This window comes from Suricata suricatta, chromosome 1 (genome assembly GCF_006229205.1).
Source record: "Suricata suricatta isolate VVHF042 chromosome 1, meerkat_22Aug2017_6uvM2_HiC, whole genome shotgun sequence".
Lineage (NCBI taxonomy): Eukaryota > Metazoa > Chordata > Mammalia > Carnivora > Herpestidae > Suricata > Suricata suricatta.
This window is the reverse complement of record NC_043700.1, coordinates 150,077,508-150,105,351: the sequence shown is the minus strand read 5'-3', so window position 1 is coordinate 150,105,351 and position 27,844 is coordinate 150,077,508. Positions and strand designations below refer to the sequence as shown.

The window sequence follows — 27,844 nt, the reverse complement described above, 5'->3', positions numbered from 1 at the left end:
AACCTTTCCCTCACATGCTCCCTGTGTCAAGCCTCTGTTCCAGCTCATACAAGAAAAGACCAATACCCTGAGTAGGTTCCGGGGCTCCGAGAGAGCCTCACCTTCTGGGTTTGGTGTTACAAATTGCCAAGGTAGTTCGTATCCACAAAAGTAGTAGGTTCTGTCAGATTGCAAACTGGGGGTAAGGATTTTGCTAATTGACTCTAACTGTGAAATCAGTCTTGATCCCTTATTAAAATAATTTTGGCCATTACGTGCCAGTGTCATCAGAGTTACGCTAGCTCACTGGTCTCTGTCTATACACCAGGCTAGTTAGGGAATGGCAAGAAAGCTAATGTTTATGAGACCCATTCTGACCACACCTCGCTCTGGGGTTACACATATGATCTTGCACCATAATCATGATAAATTAAGATCACTTTCTCTGTTTCTTCAGATGAGAATCACAAAGATTCAGAGAGGCTAATTATCTGGCTGAAGAACACACAGCTTAGAGGTAATGGAGCCATATTTAAATGCATGGCTATCAAATTATGTGTTCTTTCTACAAAATTATGTTGTCATAATGGCTTTTATGATTTGATCGTAGGAGAATTGGAAAGGGGCTACTCTTCCTTAAACAGTTCCCTGTCTGCCTATTAATGCATGACTTTCATAGAGAAATTTGATGACATGCATGAATAATTCAGTGTTTATGTAAGTCTTTGTGTTACTTTATAGCAATATTTGCATTTAAAGGGAGCCCTAATTGTGGAATGAAAATGTGTCTCATATTTTTAAGTTTGTCCATTGCTCTATCCCCAGTGCCTATTACTGTGTCTGTCACATAGTAGATAATTAGTGTATCTTTATTGAATAAGTTAAGGCAATGTCAGTCATCAGAGACAGCTTGGCAGAAGTTTTGGGGGGCGGAGGAGTGCAGAACTGGGGTGTGTTGTTTCCCAGGGCCCTGAAGTCACACCCCTTAGGCAGTGGCTCCTCTGCTTAAGAAGCTGAATTTGTGCCTCTGTGCTGATAGAAACCTTAGGGGCAGGCCTAAGACACAGACAGGGGTATACTAAAATGGAAGTAATTAAAGATAAGAGGAGTAAGAGGCAAGAAAATAGGTAGGAAAGAGTAAGAGAAAAGGAAGAACTGTGAAGAGCAGTAGCATGTCACAGTGCTTCCCGGTCTGTCCATACTCTGCAACACTGATCAAATTGTCTTTCAGTCTCCTTTGGGGCAGCACAGGACCCTGAAGGGTTAATACAACACCAGTGTGGGGAGATTATGGGACTTCCAGGATGGCATACTTTTCAGGCCAGTGCTGTGTTTGACCACCAGAGGGCAACAGAGGCCCAGCCTCAGGAGTACCTTCCTCAGTTTCCTGAAGCAGTAACCCAGGAAAAGCCAGGGATGGGTGTGTGGAAAGTGAGGGCCCTGTCATAGTGGGAGGGCTGTGCCAGTGTTGAGGGCAGGGAAAGAGGAGATCTATGGGAGAAGGGAGATGCCGGTAGTGATTTTGCAAGGCAATAGGGTTTGATGGGGGATTTGTAGTTCTTGAGGTTCTTAAAGAGATCAAGTGACTTGGACAGATTGCAGGCAAAAATAACTCCTTGCCTAGATCCAGTAGACGGTGAGCTCTAGAAGGGCAGGGACTGGTGGCCTAGTTCCCTGTCACAACCCTGGCGTGTATCAACCAGTCAGACACATATAGTAAGTGACTGATAAAGATGCATTAATTGGGGCGCTCAGGTGGTGCAGTCAGTTAAGTGTCCAACTCTGGATTTTGGCTCAAGTCACAATATCACCATTTGTGTGTTTGAGCCCCTTGTCGGACTGTGTGCTGATAGGGCGAAGCCTGCTTGGGATTCTCTCTATTTCTGCCTCTTTCTGCCCCTCCCTTGCTCGTGCTCGCTCACTCTCTTTAAAAAAATAAATAAGCTTGAAACAAAAGATATTTTAGCCACTTTCAATCCAGTTGTATGTGTGTGTGACTGGGTTCATGTGAATTTTTCAAAGAAGAGGGATTTTAACTTTCATCAAACTTTACAAAGAGAGTAAGTGGTCTCTAAATAATTACGAGCCACTGTTTTGGCGAAAATTTTTTCAACTGCTATGACCAAAACTCCATATCCATATCCACTTCCCTCATCAAACAATTACTGCCTGTATTAATTAGGATAGACTAGTTGCTGTAACAAATAGACCTTCAAAAGGTACTCTGGGCTGGGGCGCCTGGTTGGCTCGGTCAGCTCAGCATCTAACTTCGGCTCAGGTGTGACCTCATAGTTCGTGACTTTAAGCTGTTGTGTCCTGACAGCTCAGAGCCTGGAGCCTGCTTTGGATTCTATGTCTTCTTTCCTCTCTCTCTGCCCCTCCCCTACTCGCTCACATACACACTCTTGCTCAAAAATAAATGTTATAAAATATTTTAAAAAAGATACTCTGGGCCACATAAATGTCATATACAATACAAGTTTATCTCTTTCTCACATAATAGTCCAAGGCAGTGTCTCTGGTCAGTGGTCATCATTGAGGGCCCAGGACTTCTGTGTCTCTGCCATCTTCACTGTGTGGCTTTCAGTGTCAATGTAGGGATCAACATCACAGCCATCTAGAAAGGGATGAGTGCCAGTGCGTGAAGGAGGCTTTTAAGACGTGGGCCCAAAAATGATATCTGTCAACTCTTTCCACATTCATTTGAGTTCAGTCACTCAAAAGTAATGTTTCCAGTGGAAGCTGGGACGTACAGCACAGTTTTACCTGGTGGAAGGGACAAAGGACTTTTGTGAGCAGCTGGAATCCCTACTACATCTCCCCTGTTCATAAGCAAGTGCGTTTTTAGGAATACTCTTAGAGTGGTAGCACTTAGTAAAAAATCGTTACCATTGATGATCTGATTCTTTCTTTCCTGAGACTCTAGATGATTTTTAAAACCTTGAGAATTATGAATAGTGGTACCTCTTACTTCAAATACTGCTCAGAGTCTCAAGTTATTTTTGCAGGATTCCTGTCTACTTTGACAGAATGGACTTTTTCCTGTCTACTTTGACAGAATGTCTCATACATTTTCTCAGGCAAAGTGGTCCTAGAAGTCAGGAGATTGGAGGATATTTAAGAGAGTATTACAAATAGAAGGTTCTGCTGTTCTAGTTCTCTTATTGGGAGGCAGTAAGCATCACAAGTATGGACGTACCTGATTCAGACTGGCTATGCAGTAGACGTTCAGTTTAGGTTAGCTGGTATCCTTACTGTCTTCAATTGACTTGAGATAAGATAATGGCTTCTTGGCCCTTGTGATTATGGCAATGATAAGATTAGGCTGAGAAGAAGCTGAATAGAAGTAATTTTTATGTAGGAGGGATTTTGAGAAGGAAGCAACTAACGGGTAGATGAGAAGTATGAAGAGGGGGAAAAGTCAGAAAATGGAGAGAGAGAAGAGACACAGGATGAAGAAGGAAGAGGAGAAAGGAGACAGCAGATAACACTATGCAGGACATTTCAAAACTACGGAACACCACTGTCATAATGCAGGATCTTACGGCCTATATTTCTGTGCACTATTTCTCCTTGCCTTTATTGACACCTGTTTGTGCTCAGTCTTCATTTATTTACCTTTTTCAGCAGTCTTAAAGTATTATTTTTTATTTTTATAATCAACCTCAATTCTGAACAAAGGATATTTAATACAGAAATAGAGTTGCCCTTGGAACCTAGTTAGTTGCATTGTTATTCCAGCAGGGAGTGTTTGTGCAAAGAATACCCTGCAATGATGAAACTTGCCAGTTGATTGATGGGTGGATCTGTTCTTAAGTGCACGCCTGACTATCTATCTGTTATCTATATATTCATTCATTCTTTTAATAAATGTGTATTGAGGCCCTATTGTGTGGGAGATACCAGAAGCAATACAGAGAACAATAGACAATTCTTTCTTTGAAGACAGACCTGAAAATTGAATTTCCACCGTGTTTCAAGGGTTATGGTAGGTGTATCCCATGCATTTAGTTCTCACACCCAGGCTGCAAGGCAAAATGCCTAATAATTTCTCAGATAAGGAAACTTTGGAAATTTGCAACATGTGCTTAAGGTCCAATAGGAAATTAAGTGGAGAAGCTGAGATTTGAACTTAGGTTTTATGAGGCCCAAGTCCATATTATTTCTACATCATGTTGCTTTTTGGTTGCAAGGAGCTAGCCTTATATCTAGTAAAACAGAATTAACAAACCAAGTCCACTGTTATATTTGTAGACCCCCATGTTAGTCAACTGAGGTGCCATTACCTGAGCTGTCTTGTTATTCTACCTCTGCTTAGCCTTTATTGTAGCTTTAAACACCCTTCAGTCATCTCTACTTATTATTGTCCATTTGTTAAGGCCCAACTTAAATGCTTTCTTTTTTGTCGTGCTGAAATCTTCTCTTATTTTTCTAACAATAGTGATTTCTTTGTCCTTAAACCCTATAATTCTCACTTAAGATAAATTGTCTAGTTGTTTCTGTGCCTGTCTTTGTGTCTTTGTGGTAGACAATCTCTAAAATGGCCCTACCTCCTAGTATTTACACCTTTATATGATCCCCTCCTCTTGAATAATGGGCTGGATTTACGGATTCTCTTCTAATGAATAAAATGTGGCAGAAGTAATGGAAGGTCTCTTGTGACACTAGCTAATAAAAAGATTTGGCTTCTGTTTTAAACTCTCTCTTTCATTCTTTTTCTGGGTCTCTTGCTCTGAAGGAAGCAAGCTGCCATGTAGAGAGGACTGTATGGTAAGGGATCAATGTTTATGTGAATGAGTATGGAATTGGGTTGTCTTCAGCTGAGCTTTCAGATAAGACTGTAGCCCCAGCTGACAGCTTGACTGTAATCTCATGAGAAATCTTGAGGCGGAGGCACTCAGCTAAGCTTTATATAGGTCCTAGCCAAAGAAATGGTGATACAGTAAATATTTATTATTTTAGGCCACTACCTTTTAGAACAACTTATTATACATCAGTAGATAACTAATATGGTCCCCCTAGCTTTTAAATTGCTTGGAGATCATGTCTCTTTCTTCTTTGTTTTTCATCTTCATCATCAGGCAGGACATTTTATATCGATGGCAACATGAAATTTGTGTCTGGGTACTGCTGAGGTGGATTTGGAATTTAAAAAGTTATTATTGGAATTAAAACCATTTCTCCTAGATTGCAAAGAAAGAGCTCTTTCCCACTTACTTTGGTGGCCCCTATAAGGGAAGCTTGGCTCAGAAAAGGACCAAAAATGTCTAGCCCTGAAATACCAGCATTCTTGTTTTATAAAGGGCAACATCCCAAGTCATGTTGATATGGAGGAATGCCTTTTCTTTGTAAATGATGAGGTTTGATTGTCCTCATGGAAAAATTAGGCTTACCTTGGCATGTGCTTGTTTTTCAGGTACACTAGAGAGAAAAACAGTTACAGCCCTTCCTGCTGATGTGAAGAAACGTTAATTTGAGCAACAATCTTGGCTTTTACTCATGACACTAGATCTCACTTTTCCTCTTATCTTTCCCTTCTTGAGTTTGCACTGAGCACCTCATTAAATGCTTTGCTACAGCTTGAGGACCCTAATGTTTAAGCCACATGAGAATTCTCTTTCCAGAGAGCGGCAGAGTTTTCTGAAGGAGGGAGCAAGTTCACCAGGCTGGCTTGATGAAAGGAGGGATGACTTGAGAGGAAAAGGAGGTTGAGAGATTGTGAACATTCATTACTATAGTGTGTTTTTCAGAAGTCAGCAGCCCTCTTGCTAGGGGCACAAAGGAAGGATGAAGCTAAGATAAAGAAAAGATGGTCTGTTCCTCCCAGACTGCTTTTGCTTTTTGGAGAGTTTCTTAACAATTAAGTAAGGACTCTGTCTCCACTGAGTCAGGTGAACCTCAGCAGGGTAGGTGCTCAGGAAGGTGTGGACACTGCGCTGCATCCCAGTCATTTTTCAGGAAGTCACGAGGAGCAGAGCTGAGGGACAGACCGCTCTACCCCTCCACTCCCTCCTTTCCTTCTGCTCTTCCCCTGACAACTCTCTAGCTCTGAGGGGCACTAGGAGAAGTCCTATTTGATAAGTGCTCGAGTCCCTATTTCACTATAGATTCAAACGTATTTCTGGACTAAGTGCTTGCTGTTGTCAGAGGAGGGACCTATGAGCTGACAGTGGCCTCAAGTAGTATACAGCACAGAACAGTGTGATTACTTTCTCCAATTTCTCTTGTTAGGTCAGTATTCCCAAAGTTGAGGCATTACCCCTTTAGAAATGTGCATCTCTGGGACAGGCATGTGGCATGAATGATTTAAAAAATTAAATTATGTATAGGTTTTTGGTTTTGAATCTGGGTGGACAGGGGCATGTCAAGCAGAGGAAGCTATTTATGTTCAAAAACTAACCCTAAAAATGCACTGATGAAAAACCCTTATTTTATTTTGCTTTGTGTGTTTGTTATCACAGTTGTAGCTAAAGTTATCATGTAGAAGAAAGAGATGTTCTATTTTTTCAATCTGTTCTTATTTGCTTCCTGCCAATTTTTTTTTGCAATAATGTGAACACATTTGTTGTGTGTGTGTGTGTGTGTGTGTGTGTGTGTGTGTGTGTGTGTGTGTTTAATTAAATCTGCCTTTGTCAGGCTAACAAGTCTCTCATTATTGGCAAATACAGAAGCACTAAAGTGATGTGCTGCTTGTTAACCATGAAAAGTTAAAGGATAAGGTATTTTGTGGGGGAAAACCTCAGTTTATAATCTTCTGCATTGTATCTTATTGAATATTATCTTAGAACTAATCATAGAAAGGGAGGTTTTCTAGAGAAATTAAGAAAGTAGCAAAAGAGAAAAAGCCTAGACAACAAACTTCGTTAACCTAAATAAACACAGATTGAAGGAGCAATCCACAAGAATTATCTTCATTATTCCACAGCCAACAGTAAAGGCTTATATCCCATTATGGTAATGAACAAACCTTTGAACTTTGTATTGTACACTGCCAGACAGTAGCACTTAAGGCTTAGGCAAACAGTGTTTACAATTGCTTTAGGGAGCTGCTAGGATAATACCTTAGCTTGTATTTCTGAGTAGGCTTGATCCTGCCTTCCCAGTCTGCATTTCCCCAAAGCAGAGGCTGGCAAGGCCAAAAACTGGATATAAAAGTGGACTGTTAGGAGGAACACATCAAGTAAGATTTACCCCTCTGCTCCCTTGTTGCTAAGTTGTGGGCGGGCATAGAGGGAGGTTATGTGCTCTGTCAAATCATGACTGTGCTATATAAGTCTGGGAAAACCCCTTTGAGTTCATTTTCAGAATATCCTAATACCCAGGCTGGACCTCCATGCATTTTTTTCTAAACTAAACAGTTTAAAGAACTAACTGGGAAGCAGCATACCATAGTGGGAGAAACCATGTGACTTTGCTCTCAGGTAGACCTGGATTTGTACTCCACCCTTAACCTTGAACAACTTAGTTAACTTTCAGCTTCTGTTTTCCCATCTGAATATTGGGAGACATAATGGAGAATGAAGTATTTTTTCCCATAGGTCAGTGTCTGATGAAGAGCAGGTACTCAATAAAAGAAGGCTTCCAAGGAAATGGTCTGTGCAACCACCTGGGGTGGTTTCAATGACTAATTGAATATGTTTAGTTTTAAAACTGAACTAATTAGAAAAATTATATTAAAACATGATTAGATATGTGTAGATACATAGTTTTAGTGGAAAAAGATCAGCCAAACCAGTGATTTGCCAAATGGGCTATAAGGTTCACCACATGTACTTGGTTTATTGGCTGGACTTCTTATTTAGTAACTTGGGGCATTACCTGAATCTTTCATCTTAGAAGTCCTTAGTTTGGAAGAAGCAATGTGCCTCTTTGATTTTCTAACTTTATAACTGTGGAAGCATTTGGGTATAAATAACGTAAATTCAAAGATGATATTTATTCCTTTAGCCTTGGGATATTGTTCACATAGTTGAGAGACGTCATAGGGGACAAAACAGATTTTATATCACACAAGTGGCGTGTTCTCTCTCTCTTTTTTTTTTTGAAACTCAGCTGAGCCTCGTTTCCCAGCCTGCCTTGCAGTTAGGTGAGCAATGAGACTGAATTTTAGCCAATGAATTGGGAATGAAAGTCTGAGGCTCCCCCCTCCATTCTTTATTCATGGTCCAATACTATTAAGTGAGTAAGAAAACCTTTCTTTTGTATTAAAGCTGTTACACACTTTGGGACCTACCTATTCATTACAAAAGCTAGCCTACCCTAATTATTACATATATTCTGTTACCATGGGCTAGAATTTCTAAAGGACTGTCTCTGATTTTTATCTATCCAAATATTATGCCTTTGTCAGTAACAAGATGCCTACTGGTTTCATGAACAAATCAAAACTGAGGAAAGGTAGTAAGAGGCATAAAAGATATTTCACAACCATGTTTTCTCAGATGACACTATTTATAATGTTAAAATTTCTTTTCAAGATTACTGAGATTGTTTCCCTTTGTGCATTGTATGGAACTGACCAAATTATTCATGTGAGTGAAAATTACCATTGTGGTTATTTCTGTCTGTGTTTTAGGATACAAAGAACATTTACCCAGATCAAAGTAGAATTTCTAGCTGACAGGAAAAAAAAAACAATACAGAGAAAGGGAGAGAGAGTGAAAGTGGGAGTTCACTGGGTATTGACTGAATTAAAGTCAAAATGTTAGAAAAGTGCTTCTGTGATGCTGAGAGCCAGGTGCGTTGTTAAGGCAGAAGGATGATGCCTTGACACAGAGCAGATATGTGATTTTGGCAAATCATTACGATTCTCCAGACCCCAATTTTCCAATTATGAAAGGGGATCTGACCAGATGATTTCTAAGATATCTTAACTCTGAATATTTTATTCTAAGTCATATAGCTGAGAATTCAAAGTGGTGATAGCTTTACTTTGGTGTTATACTACAGCAAATGTCAGAATGTTCCCTCTTTTTCTCCTCCTCCCTGTATACCCTGTGGCTCATTAATATACATGCATAGCACCGTTTTCCAGGGCTTGGTGATGATGTTCAGTGACATCTGCAGCTCCACATGGGTAGGGCATCTGGGGCAGCTACATTCCATTTTAACTGAAACAAAGCAAAATAGCAGCTGTTTGGCATTAAAAGGAATTTTAAGCCTATATTCCGATTCCACCAAGGGAAGGAGCAAGCGAAAGTTGAAAACATTTTAAGTGAGCCAGTCTAAAATATTTAAGCCATCTGCATTCTCTCTTTAAGTGGCCATCACCTGGAATGTGCTCTCATTTTCCCTTAAAAAACAGAATTGACAGTGACTTATGATAGGATAAAAGATGCATTGGCATTTAAAATACTGAATTCTTAGCTTATCATCAGTTGCCCCTTCCATAATTATGAGTTATTTGTCTAAGCCTGGTTTTCCATTATAGCTAAAAATATAACAACAGATTCATGGTTTACATGGTAGGAGCAAAAGTGGATCTTCTTTTTCCATAGCAACATGCTTGGGCTTGATTGTGAAGTCTGAACCTAAAGGCATTCTGACTCAGATACCCAAGCACTGCAACTCTAATACCATGGGAGAGCAAACACGGTGGGTGATATTGCTCAGCATTTGATCCTGCCTGACTTCTGTGTCTTGGACTGTCAAAAAAGATAAGTGTAGTTGTCTTATGTCAATGTGCTCTTTGAAGTTAGATAATAACAAATCAGAAGCTCACGTTTATCCTGAAATTAGAGGCTGAGTACCATTTGTGCTCTTTGTACTGCTGTCCCCTATTCCTTTTGCTATTTTCTAGCTCATTCATTCATTCATTGAACAAGTATTTCTTGAGAAATAGCTATGTGCTAGGCATTTTAATAGATACTAGAGATACAGAGGCAACGAGGATAGATTCATTCCCCGTCTTAACCATTTAGTGGAGATAAAAGACACTGAGCAAGTAGTTTCAAGTATAGTAAATGAAGGGTTCAGAAAGCAAGAAGGGATGAGCCTGAGCCTCGATGAATGAGTAGAAATTAGCCAGGTAAAGTGGAAATTAGTCAGGTTGAAGAGGGTAGAGAAGGCATTTGAAAGGGTACAGGAAGCTTCAGCAAGTGAATTTGTGCTGAATTTATTCAGCAAACATATGTGTGATCCCTTTGGGGACTTTGTGTTTATATATTGCTGGACTGTAAGACCAGGTCAGGGAGGTGCAAGTCATGGGACTGCAGAGCTTTGCAAGAGTCTGATCCCAGAAGCTCTTGTGCCATTTTTGGGAGTTTGCGCTATATCCTGTAGGTAAAAGACATTGAGGGTTTAAACAGGTATATCAGATGGCCCCAGGATCAGCAGTGGGGGAAATGGATGGGAGAGAAAAGAGCAGGACTTTCACGAGAAGCACTGTGTCTTCCATGGTGGCAGTCACAGCAAGGACAAAATCTATACACGAAATTCCATAATGGAAGGCCTGCCCAGAGGCCTTCTATATGTGCCTAATGATGTAAAATTATATTTCAGGGCCCATCCCAAATCCCACCTTGTTTGTGGACCCTCTCTTTATCATTCCAAGAAATTGCCTTTTCCTTTGAAATTCTATACTTGCCTCTTCTCTAATTGGGCATAGACTATAACCAGCTTCTACTGCTACTTTTTTTTCCCTTTATGAATCTCTTTTTCCCTACAGAACTCTTGAAGGATAGGGGTATTTCCAAATTTCTTTATAACTGTAGGACCTAAGAACTTGAGGCCCCAAGAAATGAGTGCCTTCCAAGATCTCTTAGCTGCCAGTTTGTTACCCTTTCAATGATCCAACAAGATGAGTATTTGTGTGGTGAATGATTATGGATTAGATATCCATGACGTTATTAGAGAAACATTCTCCTGTTGCAGTTTAATGGATGACATTATTCTTTGAGGATTAAAGGATGGTAATGTTTATTAATGCCCCTTTTCATTAATAACAAAAGGCCAGGTTAATGTACTTTGCTTTTTCCCCCATACAAAGTCTCAGCAAATTTTATTGAATATTTGAGCCCAAGTTAAGGTCATACATCCAGTGTAATAGCAGCTGCTTATGAAGTTAGGCTTTTTTCCCCCCCTTCTCTGAGAACATAGCGTAGGTGGACCAGTTCTCAGCTGAGAGTAAAATGAGAAACCATTTCTTCTTCCTAGGTCATGGGTGCCCTCAGTACACACCAACTGCCTTACAGGTTATCCTTTCTCTTCCTCTTCTCCCATAAATAATAGTAAAGCCCATCCCATTACCTTCAAATTCAGGGTAAAGGGTGGAGGCTATACAGAATGCAGATTATCTTTCCAACCAGAGGCACATGGGAATTTGGCAATGACAGATCTTTCACTTAGATCTTAATGCTTGAAACAGGTTGCAAACTTCATATATACAGAGGCCACACAAGTCATGCAAATGAGTAAAGTCAGCAGGGTAGAGACTGGTGACTTAGATAATAAGTGAGTACGATTTGCTGCCATGAGAGATTTGTGCAAATTCTACCAGGTTGTCTGATTTTTCAAGGCAGTGCAGAAATCTGGATTTTTGTATGAAATATATCGAATCAGAGGCTTTAAAAATATAAAATTTTATGCAGCAAATATGAAAACAAGCAAAATACTCTGGTAGACTGGCCTGAAGTCATGTTAGTTTGCAACTGTGGCTTCAAAAATTCCAGAAATTTATTCCTAGTTACCAGATATGCGAACTTGCCAGTCTACCAGCAATAATTTAAGGGTACTTTGTGTATCTGTGTGTGTGAAATATTATTAAGGATACTTAGTGGAATGTATAGAAATTAATGGCATGTTTTGGCCCACAATAAACTTTCAGTCTAGTTGGAAAATATGAAACCACATACGAAATCATAACCAGTCACTTAAGTTACTATATAAACATAGAGTGAGGCAGTCTATAAATTAAATAAGAGACCCTAGATCCAAACCCTTGGGGCCAAATTAGTACATTACCTATGAATTACATAGTATGTTTTGAAAACTGTATATCTTTCTGTAGGTTAATTCAACTCATTACAGTATAATTAATAATAATTTACTTGATCCTCTTAAAATTCAAAACCTTGAAATTATTACATACAGTGTATATTTGTACCTCCTACATTTGCTGCAGTGACTACACATGATAGTTGCAAATTAAATGTTTGTTGAATGAATCAATAATAAATTAGAGCCTATTGGAGTAATTGATCATTCCAAAACATAGTCGAAACTCAATACTTGCTTGTTTAGTAAATGAATGCGTTTATTAAATGAAAAAGAAATAGTACCAGATGGTAAAGAAAGACTTTGTGGAGAAAGTGACATTTTTAGTTGGACTCTGATGAGTGAATAGGATTTCTGTACATGGAGAGCTGTATGGAGGGCATTTTAGATAGGGAACAGTTTTGATGACATTATGATAAAACTAATTAGACTGATTTGGGATATGGAATTCCATTTTTATGCCATAATTTTATTTGAATATGGTTTTGATGTGGTTCAATTATTGGATCTTGATGTCCCTGTTTCCATCCTGTTTAAGTACTTTCTATTCCAGTACTTAGCACATTTGGGAGTAAGCCTGTGATTACATGGAGATGAGGCTGAAGAGGTGGGTTGTGCCCCATTGTAATAATGTCTTTCCTTCATCCACTGGTTTGATTAGGAGATGAGTATGAAGCAAGGGTAAGACTTGAGAATTACTTATATTACTTGCTAGGATATTGATAGGGAATAATTCTTAGAGCTGTTTAATGTGGGTAATAAATAGTTGGGGGATTGGGTCTTATTCTTTCATGCATTTCCCCATTTTCTCCTTACTCTGGTTAATTGGACATGCTCAAGGCCTCCCTGAGAGGCCTCAGGGAGAATCCTTCCCTGGGGATGGTGCCTCTTCTACATAATATGTCCAGCAAGGAATTGGATTGAAAGAGCCAGGGACTGAGTTTCCTTCCAGTCTTTTCCTGGGTGCCTTGGTGATATGTGGACCTTGTCCATGAAATCCTCTATCCCTGAAATTTTCTCTGCTCCTTCTCTGATATCACAACCTTATTCTAGAATCTTCTTAAAGTTCCTTGTAGAACAAAAGGATATTTAAATGTAATAGCTAGGTCATTCTTTTGCTATAGGGTTTTTCTTAGAGATTATGAAAAGAATATTCTAAGAACACCCAAAAGTAAATTTATCAGTCAGTCAAAAGGCTACTTTTTACTGTAATTTTATATATTCATGTGAATTGCAAGTGATCAGTCATTTTGCCAAACATCTTGTACTAAATGTGCTAATAAGTTAGCGAATCAAATATTTTGAAAGTATGGACATGTGTAACATTGATTTTCAATATTTAGATCACATCAATAATCCACTCAAGGGAAACAACATTATTAGGATGGATTTCCATATACCTTATTAATAGTTGACAGGCAGAACAACACTTGTTACATTCATTGTTGATTTATTTCCCTTAACTCTCTGTACTATTCATCCCCTGAGTCCTTAATGACAATATTCATAATAACAGAATTGTAATATTCATTATCTAGCAGGCACTAGTGAAATTTTCCTTTTTGGCTTTACACGAATTTTTCCTTCAAGTAATGCAAGTGTTTCTTAGGTTGTTTTAGGAAATAGATTATTGGTACCAATTGAATGTAGGTAGGAAACAAACAAACAATAGCTACCAATAGAAGAGGGAAGTGTGAAATGAGGCAGAGGGACCCCAGACAGTGTGCTGTGGTATAGAAGTTACTGAAAGAAGTGAGGGAAGAAGATGAGCTCTGATATGCTCCCACTCTGAACAGGGTATGGTCTTTGAACCACTCTGGGTCTCAGTTTTTCATCTCCAATCCAGGGATAATGAGACTATTCTCTCATGGGAATGTTCTGAACAATGAAGTGGACACATGTATGTTCTGATGTACCAGGTATGGTGCTCATCTAATTTAATCTCATGATAACTTTGTAAGGTAACCCCATATTCCAGATGAGGAACTGAGGTAAAAAAAAAGGCTGCTAACTTGTCTGATATCACGCAGAAAATGAATGGCAACATCTGTTGTTCAGACTGTGCTGGCTATTACTACTATACCACACTGTCTACCTCTGTGGTTTTAACTGGGGAGAGGAATACATGTGAATCATCCGGGGAAGCAAATGGGTGGTTTGAAAAATTTCTTCCAATAATTCTGATGGGCTCTTATCTAGGTGATAATCTTGAACTGAGATCCCTGAGTGTCTTGGAGGCAGAGACAGTAGTGTTCTATTCATGCTGCTTCCCAGTTGGTGCGGGTTAGGTACCAACTCTATTCAGTGATCATCAGAACAACTTGGAAAGTGGAAATAACACTATTTCCTTCTTAATGGATTTCAAGGTTTTTTTTAAACAATAACTTTTATTTTTTAATTTTTTTCATATAGCTTATTGCCAAGTTGGTTTCCATATAACACCCAGTGCTCTTCCCCACAAATGCCCTCCTCCATGACCATCACCCCCCTTCCCCTTTTCCCCTCCTCCTTCAGCTCTCAGTTTGTTTTCAGTACTCAAGAGTCTCTCATGATTTGCCTTCCTCCCTCTCCCTAACTCTTTTTCCCCCTTCCCCTCCCCATGGTCCTCTGTTAGGTTTCTTCTGTTAGACCTATGAGTGAAAACATATGGTATCTGTTCTTCTCTGCCTGACTTATTAAGAGGTCCTACCACTTAGTTACGAATGGTCAGATTTCATTCTTTCTGATTGCCATGTAGTATTACACTGTATAGATAAACCACATCTCTTGATCCATTCATCAATTGATGGACATTTAGGCTCTTTCCATGATTTGGCTATTGTTGAAAGTGCTGCTATGAACACAGGGGTACATGTGCCCCTATGCATCAGCACTCCTATATACCTTGGGTAAATCCCTAGCAGTGCTATTGTGGGGTCAAGGGGAGTTCTACTGATAGTTTTTTGAGGAACCTCCACACTGTTTTCCAGAGTGGCTGCACCAGTTTACATTCCCACCAACAGTGGAGGAGGGTGCCCGTTCCTCTACATCCTCGCCAGCATCTATAGTCTCTTGATTTGTTCATTTTAGCTACTCTGACAGGCATGAGGTTGTATCTCAGTGTGGTTTTGATTTGTGTTTCCCTGATGGTGAGTGATGCTGAGCATCGTTTCATGTGCCTGTAGGCCATCTGGATGTCCTCTTTGGAGAAGTGTCTGTTTATGTCTTCTGCCCATTTCTTCACTGGATTATTTGTTTTTTGGGTGTGGAGTTTGGTGAGTTCCTTATAAATAGTAGCCCTTTATCTGATATGTCATTTGCAACTATCTTTTCTTATTCCATCAGTTGCCTATTAGTTTTCTTGATTGTTTCCTTTGCAGTGCAGAAGCTTTTTATCTTGATGAGGTCCCAATAGTTCATTTTTGTTCTTGATTCCCTTGCCTTTGGGGATGTGTCGAGTAGGAGATTGCTGTCATTGAGGTCAAGGAGGCTGTTTCCTACTTTCTCCTCGAGGGTTTTGAGGTTTCCTGTCTCACATTCAGGTCCTTTAGCCATTTTGAGTTTATTTTTGTATATGGTGTAAGAAAGTGGTCTAGTTTCATTCTTTTGCATGTTGCCGTCCAGTTCTCTCAGCACCACCTGTTAAAGAGGCTGTCTTTTTTCCATTAGATACTCTTTCCTGCTTTGTCAAAGATTAATTGGCCATACATTTGTGGGTCCAGTTCTGGGTTCTCTATTCTATTCCATTGGTCTTTGTGTCTGTTTTTGTGCCAATACCACACTATCTTGATGATGACAGCTTTGTAGTAGAGGCTGGGATTGTTATGCCTCCCATTTTGGTTTTCTTCTTCACTATTACTTTGGCTATTCAGGTTTGTCTTTTTGTTTTTTTTGGTTCCATATGAATTTTAGTATACTTTGTTTTAGCTTTGAGGAGAATGCTGGTGCAATTTTGATTGGGATTCCATTGTATGTGTAGATTGGTTTGGGTAATAATGACATTTTAACAATATTTATTCTTCCAATCCATGAGCATGGAATGTTTTCCTGTTTCTTTGTGTCTTCTTCAATTTATTTCATAAACTTTTATAGTTATCATCCTACAGGTTTTTTACATCTTTGGTTAGGTTTATTCCTAGATATTTTATGGTTTTTCATTCAATCGTGAATGGGATCAGTTTCTTGATTTCTCTTTCTCTTGCTTCATTATTGATGTACAAAAATGCAACTGGTTTCTGTACATTGATTTTTATACCCTGCGACTTTGCTAAATTCATGGGTCAGTTCTAGTAGGCTTTTGGTGGAATTGGTTGTATTTCCCATATAGAGTAGCGTGTCATCTGTGAAAAGTGAAAGTTTGATTTCATCTTTGTCAATTCTGATGCCTTTTATTTCCTTTGTTCTCTGATTGCTGATGCTAGGCCTTCCAGCACTATGCTAAACAACATTGGTGAGAGAGGACATCCCTGTTGTGTTCCTGATCTCAGGGGGAAAGCTCTCAGTTTTTCCCCATTGAGGATCATGCTAGCTGTGGGCTTTTAAAAAATGGCTTTCATAATGTTTAAGTAAACTCCTTCTCTCCCGACTTTCTCGAGGGTTTTTATTAAGAAAGGATGCTGTATTTTGTCAAATGCTTTTTCTGCATCTATTGACAGGATCATATGGTTTTTATCTTTTCTTTTGTTAACGTGATGTATCACATTGATGGATTTGCAAATATTGAACCAGTCCTGTAACCCAGGAATGAATCCCACTTGATTATGGTGAATAATTCTTTTTATATGCTGTTGAATTTGATATGCTAGTATCTTGTTGAATATTTTTGCATCCGTATTCATTAAGGATATTGGCCTGTAGTTCTCTTTTTTCTTGGGTCTCTGTCTGGTTTGGGAATCAAAGTGATGCTGGTTTCATAGAATGAGTTCAGGAATTTTCCTTATATTTCTATATTTTGGAATAGCTTGAGAGAATGGGTATTAACTTGGCTTTAAATGTCTGATAGAATTCCCATGAGAAGCCATCTGGCCCCAGGCTCTTATTCGTTGGGGGTTTTTGATAACTGATTCAATTTCTTCACTGGTTATGGGTCTCTGTTCATATTTTCTATCTCTTCCCATTTGAATTTTGGTAGTGCATGTGTGTTTAGGAATTTATCCATTTCTTCTAGGTTGTCCAGTTTGTTGGAATATAATTTTTCATAGTAATCTCTGATGATTGCTTGTATTTCTGAGGGATTGGTTGTAATAGATCCATTTTCATTCATGATTTTGTCTATTTCAGTGTTCTCTCTTTTTTTTCCTGAGGAGCATGGCTAGAGGTTTATCAATTTTGTTTATTTTTCCAAAAAACCAACTCATAGTTTCATTGATCTGTTCAACTGTGGTTTTTTTTTTTTTTTTTGGATTCTAAATTGTTTATTTCTGCCCTAATCTTCATTATTTCTCTTCTTCTGCTGGGTTTGGGGTGCTCTTGCTGCTCCCCTTCTAGTTCCTTTATGTGCTCTGTTAGATTTTGAATTTGTGCTTTTTCTAGTTTGTTGCAATAGGCATGAATTACAATATACTTTCCTCTTAGGACTGCCTTTGTTGTGTCCCAAAGAGTTTGGATTGTTGTATTTTTGTTTTCACTTGTTTTTATATATTTTTATATTTCTTCTCTAATTGCCTGATTGTCCCAATCATTCTTTAGTAGGGTGGTTTTTAACCTCCATGTTTTTGGGGGTTTTCCAGACTTTTTCCTGTGATTGATTTCAAGTTTCATAGCATTGTGATCTGAAAGTGTGCATGGTATAATCTCAATTTGCTTATATTTATGGAGGGCTGCTTTATGCTCCAGTATGTAATCTATCTTGGAGAATGTGCCATGCACACTCAGATGAAGTTGAATTCCCTAGCTCCAGGTGCAGAGTTGTAAATATATCTATCAATTTCATCTGTTCCAGTGTTTCGTTTAGGTCCATTATTTCTTTAGTGATTTTCTGTCTGGTTGATCTATTCATTGCTGTCAGTGTAGTATTAAAGTCCCCTGCAATTAGCACATTCTTATCAATAAGATTGTTCCTGTTTATGTTTCTTATCAATAAGAATGTTCCTGTTTTATGTATTTGGGTGCTCTCAAATTCGGTGCATAGATATTTATAATTGTTAGCTCTTCCTGATGTAGAGACCCTGTAATTATTATATAATGTCCTTCTTCATCTTTTGTTACTGCCTTTTCTTTAAAGTTCAGTTTCTCCGGTAAGTATGGCTACTCCCGTGTGCTTTTGACCACCAATCACATGACAGATATTTCTCCATCCCCTTACTTTCCATCTGAAGGCAGCTTCAGGTCTAAAATGTGTCTCTTGTAGACAACAAATAGATGGATTTTGTTCTTTTATCTATTCTGCTACCTGTGTCGTTTGATTGGAGCAATCAGTTTACTTACATTCAGTGTTATTATTGAAAAATGTGGGTTTGGATTCATTGTGTTCTCAGTAGGGTTTATGTTTGTAGTGGTGTCTCTGGTACCTTGTATTCCTTGCAACATTTCCCTCATAGAGTCCCTCTTAGGATTTCTTGTAGAGGTGGTTTAGTGGTGATGAATTCTCTCAATTTTTATTTATTTGGGAACACCTTTATCAATCCTTCTATTTCGAATGACAGGCTTGCTGGATAAAGGATTCTTGGCTGCATATTTTTTCTATTCATCATGTTGAAGATTTCCTGCCACTCCTTTCTGAACTGCCAAGTTTCACTAGATGGTTCTTAATCAGTCTGATAGGTTTCCCTTTGTATGTTAGGGCCCTTTTATCTCCAATGCTTTCAGAATTCTCTTTTTATCTTTATATTTTGCCAGTTTCACTATGATATGACATGCCGAAGGTTGATTCAAGTTATGTCTTAAGAAGGTTTTCTATGCCTCTTGGATTTTAATGTCTATTTCTTCCCCAAAGTTGGAAAGTTCTCGGCTGTAATTTTATCAAGCACACCTTCAGGACCTTTTTCTCTTTTTTCTTCTTCAGGAATTCCTATGATACGGATATAGTTCCATTTAATTGCATCACTCATGTCTCAAATTCTCCTTTCGTGCTCCTGTATCAATTTCTCTCTCTTTTTCTTGGCTTTCTCTTTTGCTATAACCGTGTCTTCTAATTCACCTATTCTCCTCTCTGCCTTGAAATCTGTGCAGGGGCTGCCTCCATTTTATCATGCACCTCATTTATAGCCTTTTAAAAACTTGTTACAGCTATTTTGAAGGTCCCTAGTTTTTGTATCAATAGCTTCTCTGATAATTTTTTCAAGCCAAGCGATTAATTTTATGACAATTGTTCTAAATTCTTGTTCAGTTATGTTGCTTATATCTGTTTTGAGAAGTTCTGTGGCTGTGACTTCTTCCTGGAATTTCTTTAGGGGAGAGTTCTTCTGTTTGTCATTTTAGCTAGTTTTCTGTTTCTTATCAATTTTAAAAGCTTGTTATGCACTCTGCACCTGTGAGTATTGCTATATTAATGGAGACCCATTGACTATCCTGGGCTTGTCCATTCAGGAAGTATACTTTTAATGGTGTCTGTCAGTTTCTCAGTTTCTCTTGTGGTGTCTTTGATTATTTTATTTCCTTACTCAGTGATATTTGGGACTCTCCCCCATGTGTACTTTCACTTGTTTAATGAGGTAACCCTTCTGAATCCACCCCACACAGAAACCTGGGAGATTAACCTAAAACACAAATCCAAGCCATATTGCTTGGAGACAGTCAATAGTTCTCCTACAATGCCTCTTCCCAAAGCAGGTCTGTAGACTCCATGTAGACAGATGTCTGAGACACACACAGACAGTGCTGCAGGGTTTCTCTGAAGCGCCTCCTGAGGTTCTGGAAGGTCTGGTGCCTTGCTTAAAGCTGGCTTCTAAGGACGCTGTACTCTTTGCATTCCCCAACGGGCATAGAGACGCTCTTGGGATCGAAAGTGATCACCGTGTCAGCTGCTGGAGCAGGGGAGAGCTCAGAGTCCAGAAGCCACTTTCCTGAGTGGAGAAGTGAGGGGCACTGTGGTTATGATCTATTTTAGATAACAGAAAATTAAAAATAAGAAACAATGTTTACATATATTTTTTTAAGACCAAACAAGCCTCTTTTTTACAGGTTGTCAGAAGAGATGGAGAAGTAATCATAGGCATTGGTGATGTTGGTTACTAGCTGGAGTGCCAAAGACATCCATCTGTCAATAAAATGTGTAAGATGTTGGTCAAGCCTGGAGCCTCTGACACTGAACACCCTGCTGGGGACTAAAGATGGCACTCTAACGAGAGTGCAACTGCCTGAAGGTATGCTGCCCCTATGAGAGGGGATTTCTTTCCATATTTCCATTGAAAATAAGGCTTTCATTACAGTTGAGAAAAGGGCATGATTTTCACAACAAGGGGTATAACCTGAGTGTTAAGTATATTAGAAGCTTTGAAAGATCATTACATTTTGGACTTTGACAAACCAAAGGAATTGGTATTTAAATACAATGAAAATAATGACAAACGAAAGGAACTTGTATTTGAATACAATTAAAATAATGACAAACCAAAGGAATGTATATTTCAACACAATGAAAATAACCAACCCTTACCCTAAGCACTTTTGAGGGTAGCTCTGAAAATATTTGAATCGACAAGAGAGAGATATGGCTGCAACCTTCCATGGCCTTTGTTTTCTTCTCACTTTTTCTCCCTGGCCAGTGCTGTAAGTTCTCTTTAATATCCTGTATTTTCTTATCTATGAAGAGATCCACTTGGTGATAAATGTTAGATAATTTAAATTCTTTTGTTGATTGATGTCTGACAGTGCGGGAGAACACTTGGAATCTAAGGATGATAGGGAAAAATCTGTTATAAGATGGCTGACAGGACTGATAGGGAAAATTCCTGTTCCTGACCAAAGACTCCCCTTCCAGGTTTTTCTTCCCACCCTGCTTGTCACACACATTAATAAGGAATGCGAAAGTAACAGACTATAAATTGTTCCCTCTGCTTATGCTTGGGGCTCAGACCTCTGGAGAATGATCTCCTCTAAGCCCACCAGTGTAAAATAACCCTCCTCACTTCCAAGATCTTTGACAGCCAGGTGATCCAGACCAGATTCTGTAACAAGGATACCAACTTCTCAGGAGCTCCTGAATCCATCTGAGACTTTTTCAGTTCTCCTAAATAGGTGCCCTTTGCCAGCTCATGCCCAGAGCCCATAAGGCAGGGTCAGGGATATCAGCATCACCTCTGGAGATGAGAATCCTCCATGTGGGGTGAGGTCGCTTCTTCTTCTTCTTTTTTTTTTTTTTTTAAGCTCATTGTCCCCTATTTCCTGTGTACAAAGCAAAAATACTTTCCGTATTTGTTTTAGATATGTACTGTCATGGTGACAAAGGTAGAAGTGCTTGCTGAATGGGCAAAGGATTGAGAAAAAATAGGAAAGCGGGAAGGGTGTGTGTGTTTTTAATCTTTCCACAACTCTGTCCGAACCTGCTCTTTGTTGCTGAGCCTAAGGCATTGTATTGCTCACGCCCATGCGGCCAGCAGACATCTTGTGGAAAGTAAGGTTTGCTAAGCAGCGGCAGTGTTACAGCAGCCTATGACTCCAGACAGGCTGAAGCCGTGAGAGGTGTGCTAGGGCAGCCTCTTGAGGGCAAGAACACAGATAAGGCAGGCACTTAGTATCTTTTGGATGAAAAACAAGTAATAAATTAAATTCTTTCCTTTTCAGCTAATTTCTTAGACATTATGGAGTTCTATCATTATTCTTTCCTACTTCCTGTCCCTCCACAATTCCTCCATTGCTTCTTCCTGTCTTTTGGAGGCATTCAGATGATTATTTGAAACATGTACTTCTAGAGTGCATCGAGACTTTCTTTAGAATAAACTGTTCCCTTTCTCTGCTCATCCCATCCCTCTCTTCATCTAGTCATGTCTTACTTGTGCTTTAGATCTCATTTTTACACCTCCTCCACTCTACCTTCTAGTTTCCCTTCAGAGTGCTTGTAATTAGCAACTACAATTTATTGGAGGAATACAGTCTTCTCCGCAAGAATGTAGATTCCATAAGGGCAGAGACTGCTCCTGTTTTGTGGCTACTGATGGCCCAGTATCTATAGCAGTGTTTGCCATCTTGTAAAAGTTCCAGAAAATTTTAAGGAAGAAGTTAAGGAAATGTTGCATTACACTTATTAACCAATATTTGCTGAATGCTTAACAGCCATGTATTAAGTTCTGGGCCATATGGAGAATTTCAAAGGAGCAGAAACACAGATCATTATTCTAAAGAGCTTACAATTGATTTGAGAAAACTAGTTCATCAGGAGAGCTATCTTGTGATTTCTAAAAGTACACTGATTTTCTGATTACACTGCTTCAAAAATCATAAGTAGTTGTAGAGTAATAATGCTAAGTAATAGAAGTGTAATAATTAAGAGCAGAATTTATATCAGGTGTGTATGCAAATTTCTACAGCCTACAAATTACTACAGTTTTACATTCATTTTGTCATATTCTGTTCCCTTCTTTAGACCTATTGCGAGAACAAATATATGATCGGCCTTTCTTGTTTTTCTTATCACCATCATGTGGTTGCATTTATTACTGTTTTGAGAAGTGATTTAAAAAAGAGCTAACAGTTTTAGAGAAGACATCCATGTGATGCATAATGTTATAAATCCAGAGAATTAGAAAGTCAAATATTTAAAGGTAGAGAGAAGTAGAACTGGATATTTGTTAAAACTGAAAAAGAGATTGATTTTCTCTGTTTTGAAGTGAGAAGAAATGATAAGGAGTAGATGTATAGATTTTATTTGATAAATCCTTAGTTGTATTATGAGAAAAATGTTAAGTATAGTCAGTATAGAATAAATATCCCAAAATATTAATTATTATTGTTTTATTATTGCACTGTAAAAGTGAAAATGTAGAACAAAGTATGAAATTAATAGTTTAACTTATTTTTATTAAAATGGAAAATAGACATTTAAAATTATTTTTAATAAGAATTTTTTTTACATGAACCATACTTCAGAATACATGGTTCTAAAAACTATGTTAAAAATATTCCACACAAGAAAAATAGAATACACGTTTTCTTCAAGTACACACAGAAGAATCTCCTGGTTAAATCACATAAAAAGAGGGGTACCTGAGTGGCTCAGTCAGTTAAGTGTCTCAGGTAATGATCTCATGGCTGTGAGTTTGAGCCCCATGTCGGGCTCTGTGCTGACAGCTTGGAGCCTGGAGCATGTCTCAGATTCTGTGTCTCCCTCTCTCTCTCTCTGTTCCTCCCCTACTCATGCTCTCTCTCTCCCCAAAATAAATAAAAACATTAAAAAATTTAAATAAATCACATAAAAAGAGATATAACAAATATTACAAGTTTCAGATGCTAAAACCATACAAGTATATTTCCAACAACAATGGTACAACTGAAGATCAACAATAGAACAAAGCTAGAAAATCTACAATGCAAATATTAAATATTTAATATGTAAATACTAAACAATACCATACTGCACAAGCAATCGTCCAAATAAGAAATCAAATAGCAAATCAAAATATGTTTCAAAACAAAAGAAAAGGAAAACATCTATCAGATGCAGCAAAAGTGGATGTGAGAGTGAAATTTTTTCTGTAAGTGCTTGAATTAATAAAAATTCAAATAACATTACATCACAATAAACTAGAAAAAGAAGAAACTTAAATGAAATTTAGCAAAAGAAAGAAATGGCAAAGAAAAATCAGAAATAAATAAGATGGAGGCCAGAATAAATAATAACATAACACTGAAAGTAAGGACCAGTTTACAAAAAAAAAAAAAACAAACAAAACAGAATTGGCAATGCTTAAACTACATTAAGAAAAAAAAGAGAGAACTCAAAAACCAAAATGAGAAATGTAAGAGAAAACAAAACTACAGATAACCACAGAAATACATAGTGTGATAACAGATTATGATAAACAATCATATACAGTACTAACAAAATAAAAGCCAGATAATTCCTAAAAACACACAAATTACCAAAAGTGAATCATGACTCTTTAATCCAAGAAGTAGGAAATCTTCTTAGACCAATAACAAGAATGAAAGTTGAATTAAGAATCAAAACTCTCCCAGGACAGAAAAGCACAAGACCACTAGGCTTCATCGATGAACCCCGCCATACATTAAAAAAAAATAATAATGACAAGCTTAAGCAAAATCTTACAAATACTGGAATAGAGGGAACACATTCAAAATTATTCTCTGAGGCCAGCATTAGCCTGATACCAAAGCAGGATAAAAACAATATAAGAACAAAAATGTCTAGTTTGTCTGATATAAGTATTGCTACTCTGACTTTCTTTTGACATTCATTTGTATGACGTTTCTCCACGCCCTCCCTTTCAATCTGCAAATGTCTTTAGATCTAAAATGAGCCTCTTGCAGGCAGCATTTGGATGGGTCTTGTTTTTTTTTTTTTTTTTTTAAATACATTCTGACATCTTGTGCCTTTAGTTGGAGGATTTAGTCCATTTATATTGAGTGATTGTTGATAGATATATATTTTATTACTTGTTTTGTTGTTGTTTCTAGAGACTTTCTATCATCCTTTTTTGTCTTTGTCAATTTTGGTCCTCTTTTGAACTGAGTCCTTTTCGTATTTCTTGAAGAGCTGGTTTAGTGGTCACAAAGAACTATGTTAGTTTTTGTTTGTCTAGGAAACAGTACTGAACAAGTGGGCAAAAGACCCCATAGACATAATGTACAAAAGAAATTCTAGAAAACATACATTTAGAAAAAGATGTTCAACCTCCCCAGATTTGCCTATAAAATTTAATGAATATGACAATTTAAATGTAGACGATAATACTGCAGTAAAATTGGAAAGGAACACAGAAGTATGCATAAATGATAAACCGTGCTGAGAAATCATCATCTAAAACACTGAAAATCCATATTCTGAGAGAATTCCAACACAGCAATTTCTCATATTGGTGGAAAACCAGAAGCCACTAACAATCTAACAACAGAGAGATGGCTATATATAGTATTCTATATATAGTATTTTCTATCTATGTGCCTATTTGTTATGTAACTATCAGAAAGGCAGATACATAACATAATTTTAACATTTCATGTACATTTATAAAATGTTAGCTTTGGATGATAATGTGGCAGCATTTATCATAATTAATATCTCCTGGCTAATTACTTTCATTCCAGGTATATATTCTACAGACGTGTACAAACATGTATGTATCATATATACACTGGTTATGGACTATTGATTTTAAAGCAAAAAAAGTGGAAACGGGTACCTGGGTGGCTCGGTAGGTTAAGTGTCTGACTTCGGCTCAGGTCATGATTTCGCATTTCATGGGTTCAAGCCCTACTGGCTCTGTGCTGGCAGCTCAGAGCCTGGAGCCTGGTTCTGATTCTGTGTCTCCCTCTCTCTCTCTCTGTACCTCCCCCATGCATACTCTATCTCTCTCTCTCAAAAATAAATAAACTTAAAAAAAGTGGAAACAACCTAGTATCTAACAATAGGGGTGTGGTTAATTAATTTTTGGTTTTAGTGTGTTGGAATATTATGTAGCCATTTAAAAGGATGATTTACTGGAATAGAACAACATCTAAAATATATTGTTAAGTTAAAAAAAATCAGTTGCAAAAAAATTTAGTTGCTAAATAATGGATACAATATGAACTAATTTTATTAAAAACCCCCAAGCTATATATGTATAGTTCAAACACATGGGAATATTTAAATCCATACTAATATAATGAGCATAACATATCAAGTGTTACAGGTTCAACCTCTATTGGAAGGGTAGTTATGGGAATGGTGGGGATTTTCATTTGTTACTCTCTAGGCCTTCTGTGTTATTATTTCTTAGAAAACAATATGCTTAAAATAATGTCTTTCTTATATAATATTAAAAAATATAAAGCTAAAACAAAGAAGTTAAAGAACAAAATACTCAAAAACAGTACTCATTATTTTAGGTTGTGAGATTATGGGTGATTTCTTCTTTTTTTCTCCTTACAACTACTATATAGCTAGACTTCTTTTATATTTAAAATTCAGAGTTAGGTACAACCTTTTTTGAGACAATGGCTTGCCAACAAGGTTTTATAACATGTGGTAGGAAGAAGATGGGGAGAAATCCTTGGTTATCTCATCTGGAATTGTAAAATTCCTTTAAATCAGGATAGTTTTAATTTATGTAAAATAGAAGTTCACATAAATTCAAGTTCCCCAATCCACCTCCTACTTTTTATTAGTGGGGGGAGAGATTGGGGTAGGGTCATTGTCATGTAACAAACAAGAGAGATTTTCAATTCTCAAAAGGCTGGGGATCACTGCTTTAAGAACTAACCATTTGAGAGAGATGACATGTGAAAGATATATATGTATATATAAAGACATGTAGACAACTTTACAAGTATTGAAAAAATGAAGTATTTGCATTATGCATGAATAATATGTCTTTGTGTATGTCTCATGGGTGAGCTTGTCAAGTTTTCTTTCTCCTGGCTGCTTTGGTGTTTATTTTCAAACCATTTCTACCCTGGAAACTCTTTTTGTATTGCTTTGGACCCTCTGGAAATGGCTGACTATGACATACACTTATTTCCTATTCAGTATATCTAGGGCTTCCTTTCCCCATAATTTTTGCTTTCTGATTTGTTAGTTTCATTTAAGCATGATGCTGACTGGATAAAGATGATTCCATCTATGTTAATGTTTTTTTCCTGTCATCTCTACAACATTCAGGCATCTAATAATGGCTAAATAATTTACAACCACTACAGGAAATATTTTCTGAGACTTCACACATAAACTGGTTTGAAAACATTCCTCAGTAAAATCCAAATGGCTTGAATTCATACCTAACCATGTTGTTTTCCACATAACAAGAACCAAAGTTAAAACATAAAGAAGTAAAAAATCAAAAACTCAAAAACAGTAATGGTTATTTTAGGTTATGAGACTAGGGGTGATTCTCTTCTCCTTCCCCCACCCCGCCCCACAGCTACTATTACATGGTAAGATTCCTTTTATATTTAAAATTCAGAAAGAAAGATCCAGAAATCAAACAATCAGATGTTGTTTGCTTTAAAAGTAACTGTTGCAGACTGATTCAACTCCTAGAGCCTTTCCCTACATGCCCCTGGTTTGTGTTGTAGAAACTGCCTTAGATTTGTGTGCTGCATTTGTTTTTCCGTGTTAATATTTCTCAAGCTGAATGGAAATTCCAGCAAGAGTTTTAATAATTCAACATAAAGGAAGAACAATATTATAGTTGAAAATTAGCCTAAGAAAGGAGAATATAACCTTTTTATATAAGAAAAAAATAGGAAGGGCAAGAAGAAGCCAAATTAGCTGAACAAATACTGCATAATGATCTGATACACAAATGGGGATGTCATATAAATTGGAAACTAGAGTGCTCACTGAAGAGGATTGTGGAGGCAATTGCTTTTAAGTGTAAAATCAGAAGAGTTAGGGCAAAAGACAGGATGCTACCAGAAAGGCATTAAGACGGAATGTTTCAGAGGCTTATTCTCTCCACATCTGTTTTAAGCTCAGGTACATAGGAGACTACCAGAATGTCTGGGCACAATGAGAGTATTTGAGACCGTTTCTCTGTATTGCTACCATTGCCACCAATGGAAGTGGATAGGTTACTTTGGGGACCCATGTGCTAGAGACCTGCCTGTGTTCTGATCCTGAGCTGCCACTGCTAACTTTGCACATTCACAGTATTACCAGTTGCCAAAGGGCAGGCCCCTGGCACTTCTCCCGGAAACCCAGACTCAATCCTGGGCAGCACCGATTCTTCCAAAACCTTATTCCTGACTCCTGATTGAGTAAAAGAAAGAAAATGGTGAGTGAAAAATCCTATCT

At 37.9% G+C, this 27,844-nt stretch overlaps 1 long non-coding RNA gene across 3 annotated transcripts in view; it reads left to right on the top strand.

Moving 5' to 3' along the window:
• Positions 1 to 27,844, top strand: part of LOC115296981 — an 87,208-nt gene that overhangs the window by 21,178 nt on the left and 38,186 nt on the right. For all 3 annotated transcript variants that reach the window (XR_003911187.1, XR_003911191.1, XR_003911182.1), the window contains exon 6: positions 20,074 to 20,255. This is a non-coding gene — a long non-coding RNA (uncharacterized LOC115296981). The remainder of the gene's footprint in view (positions 1 to 20,073; positions 20,256 to 27,844) is intronic.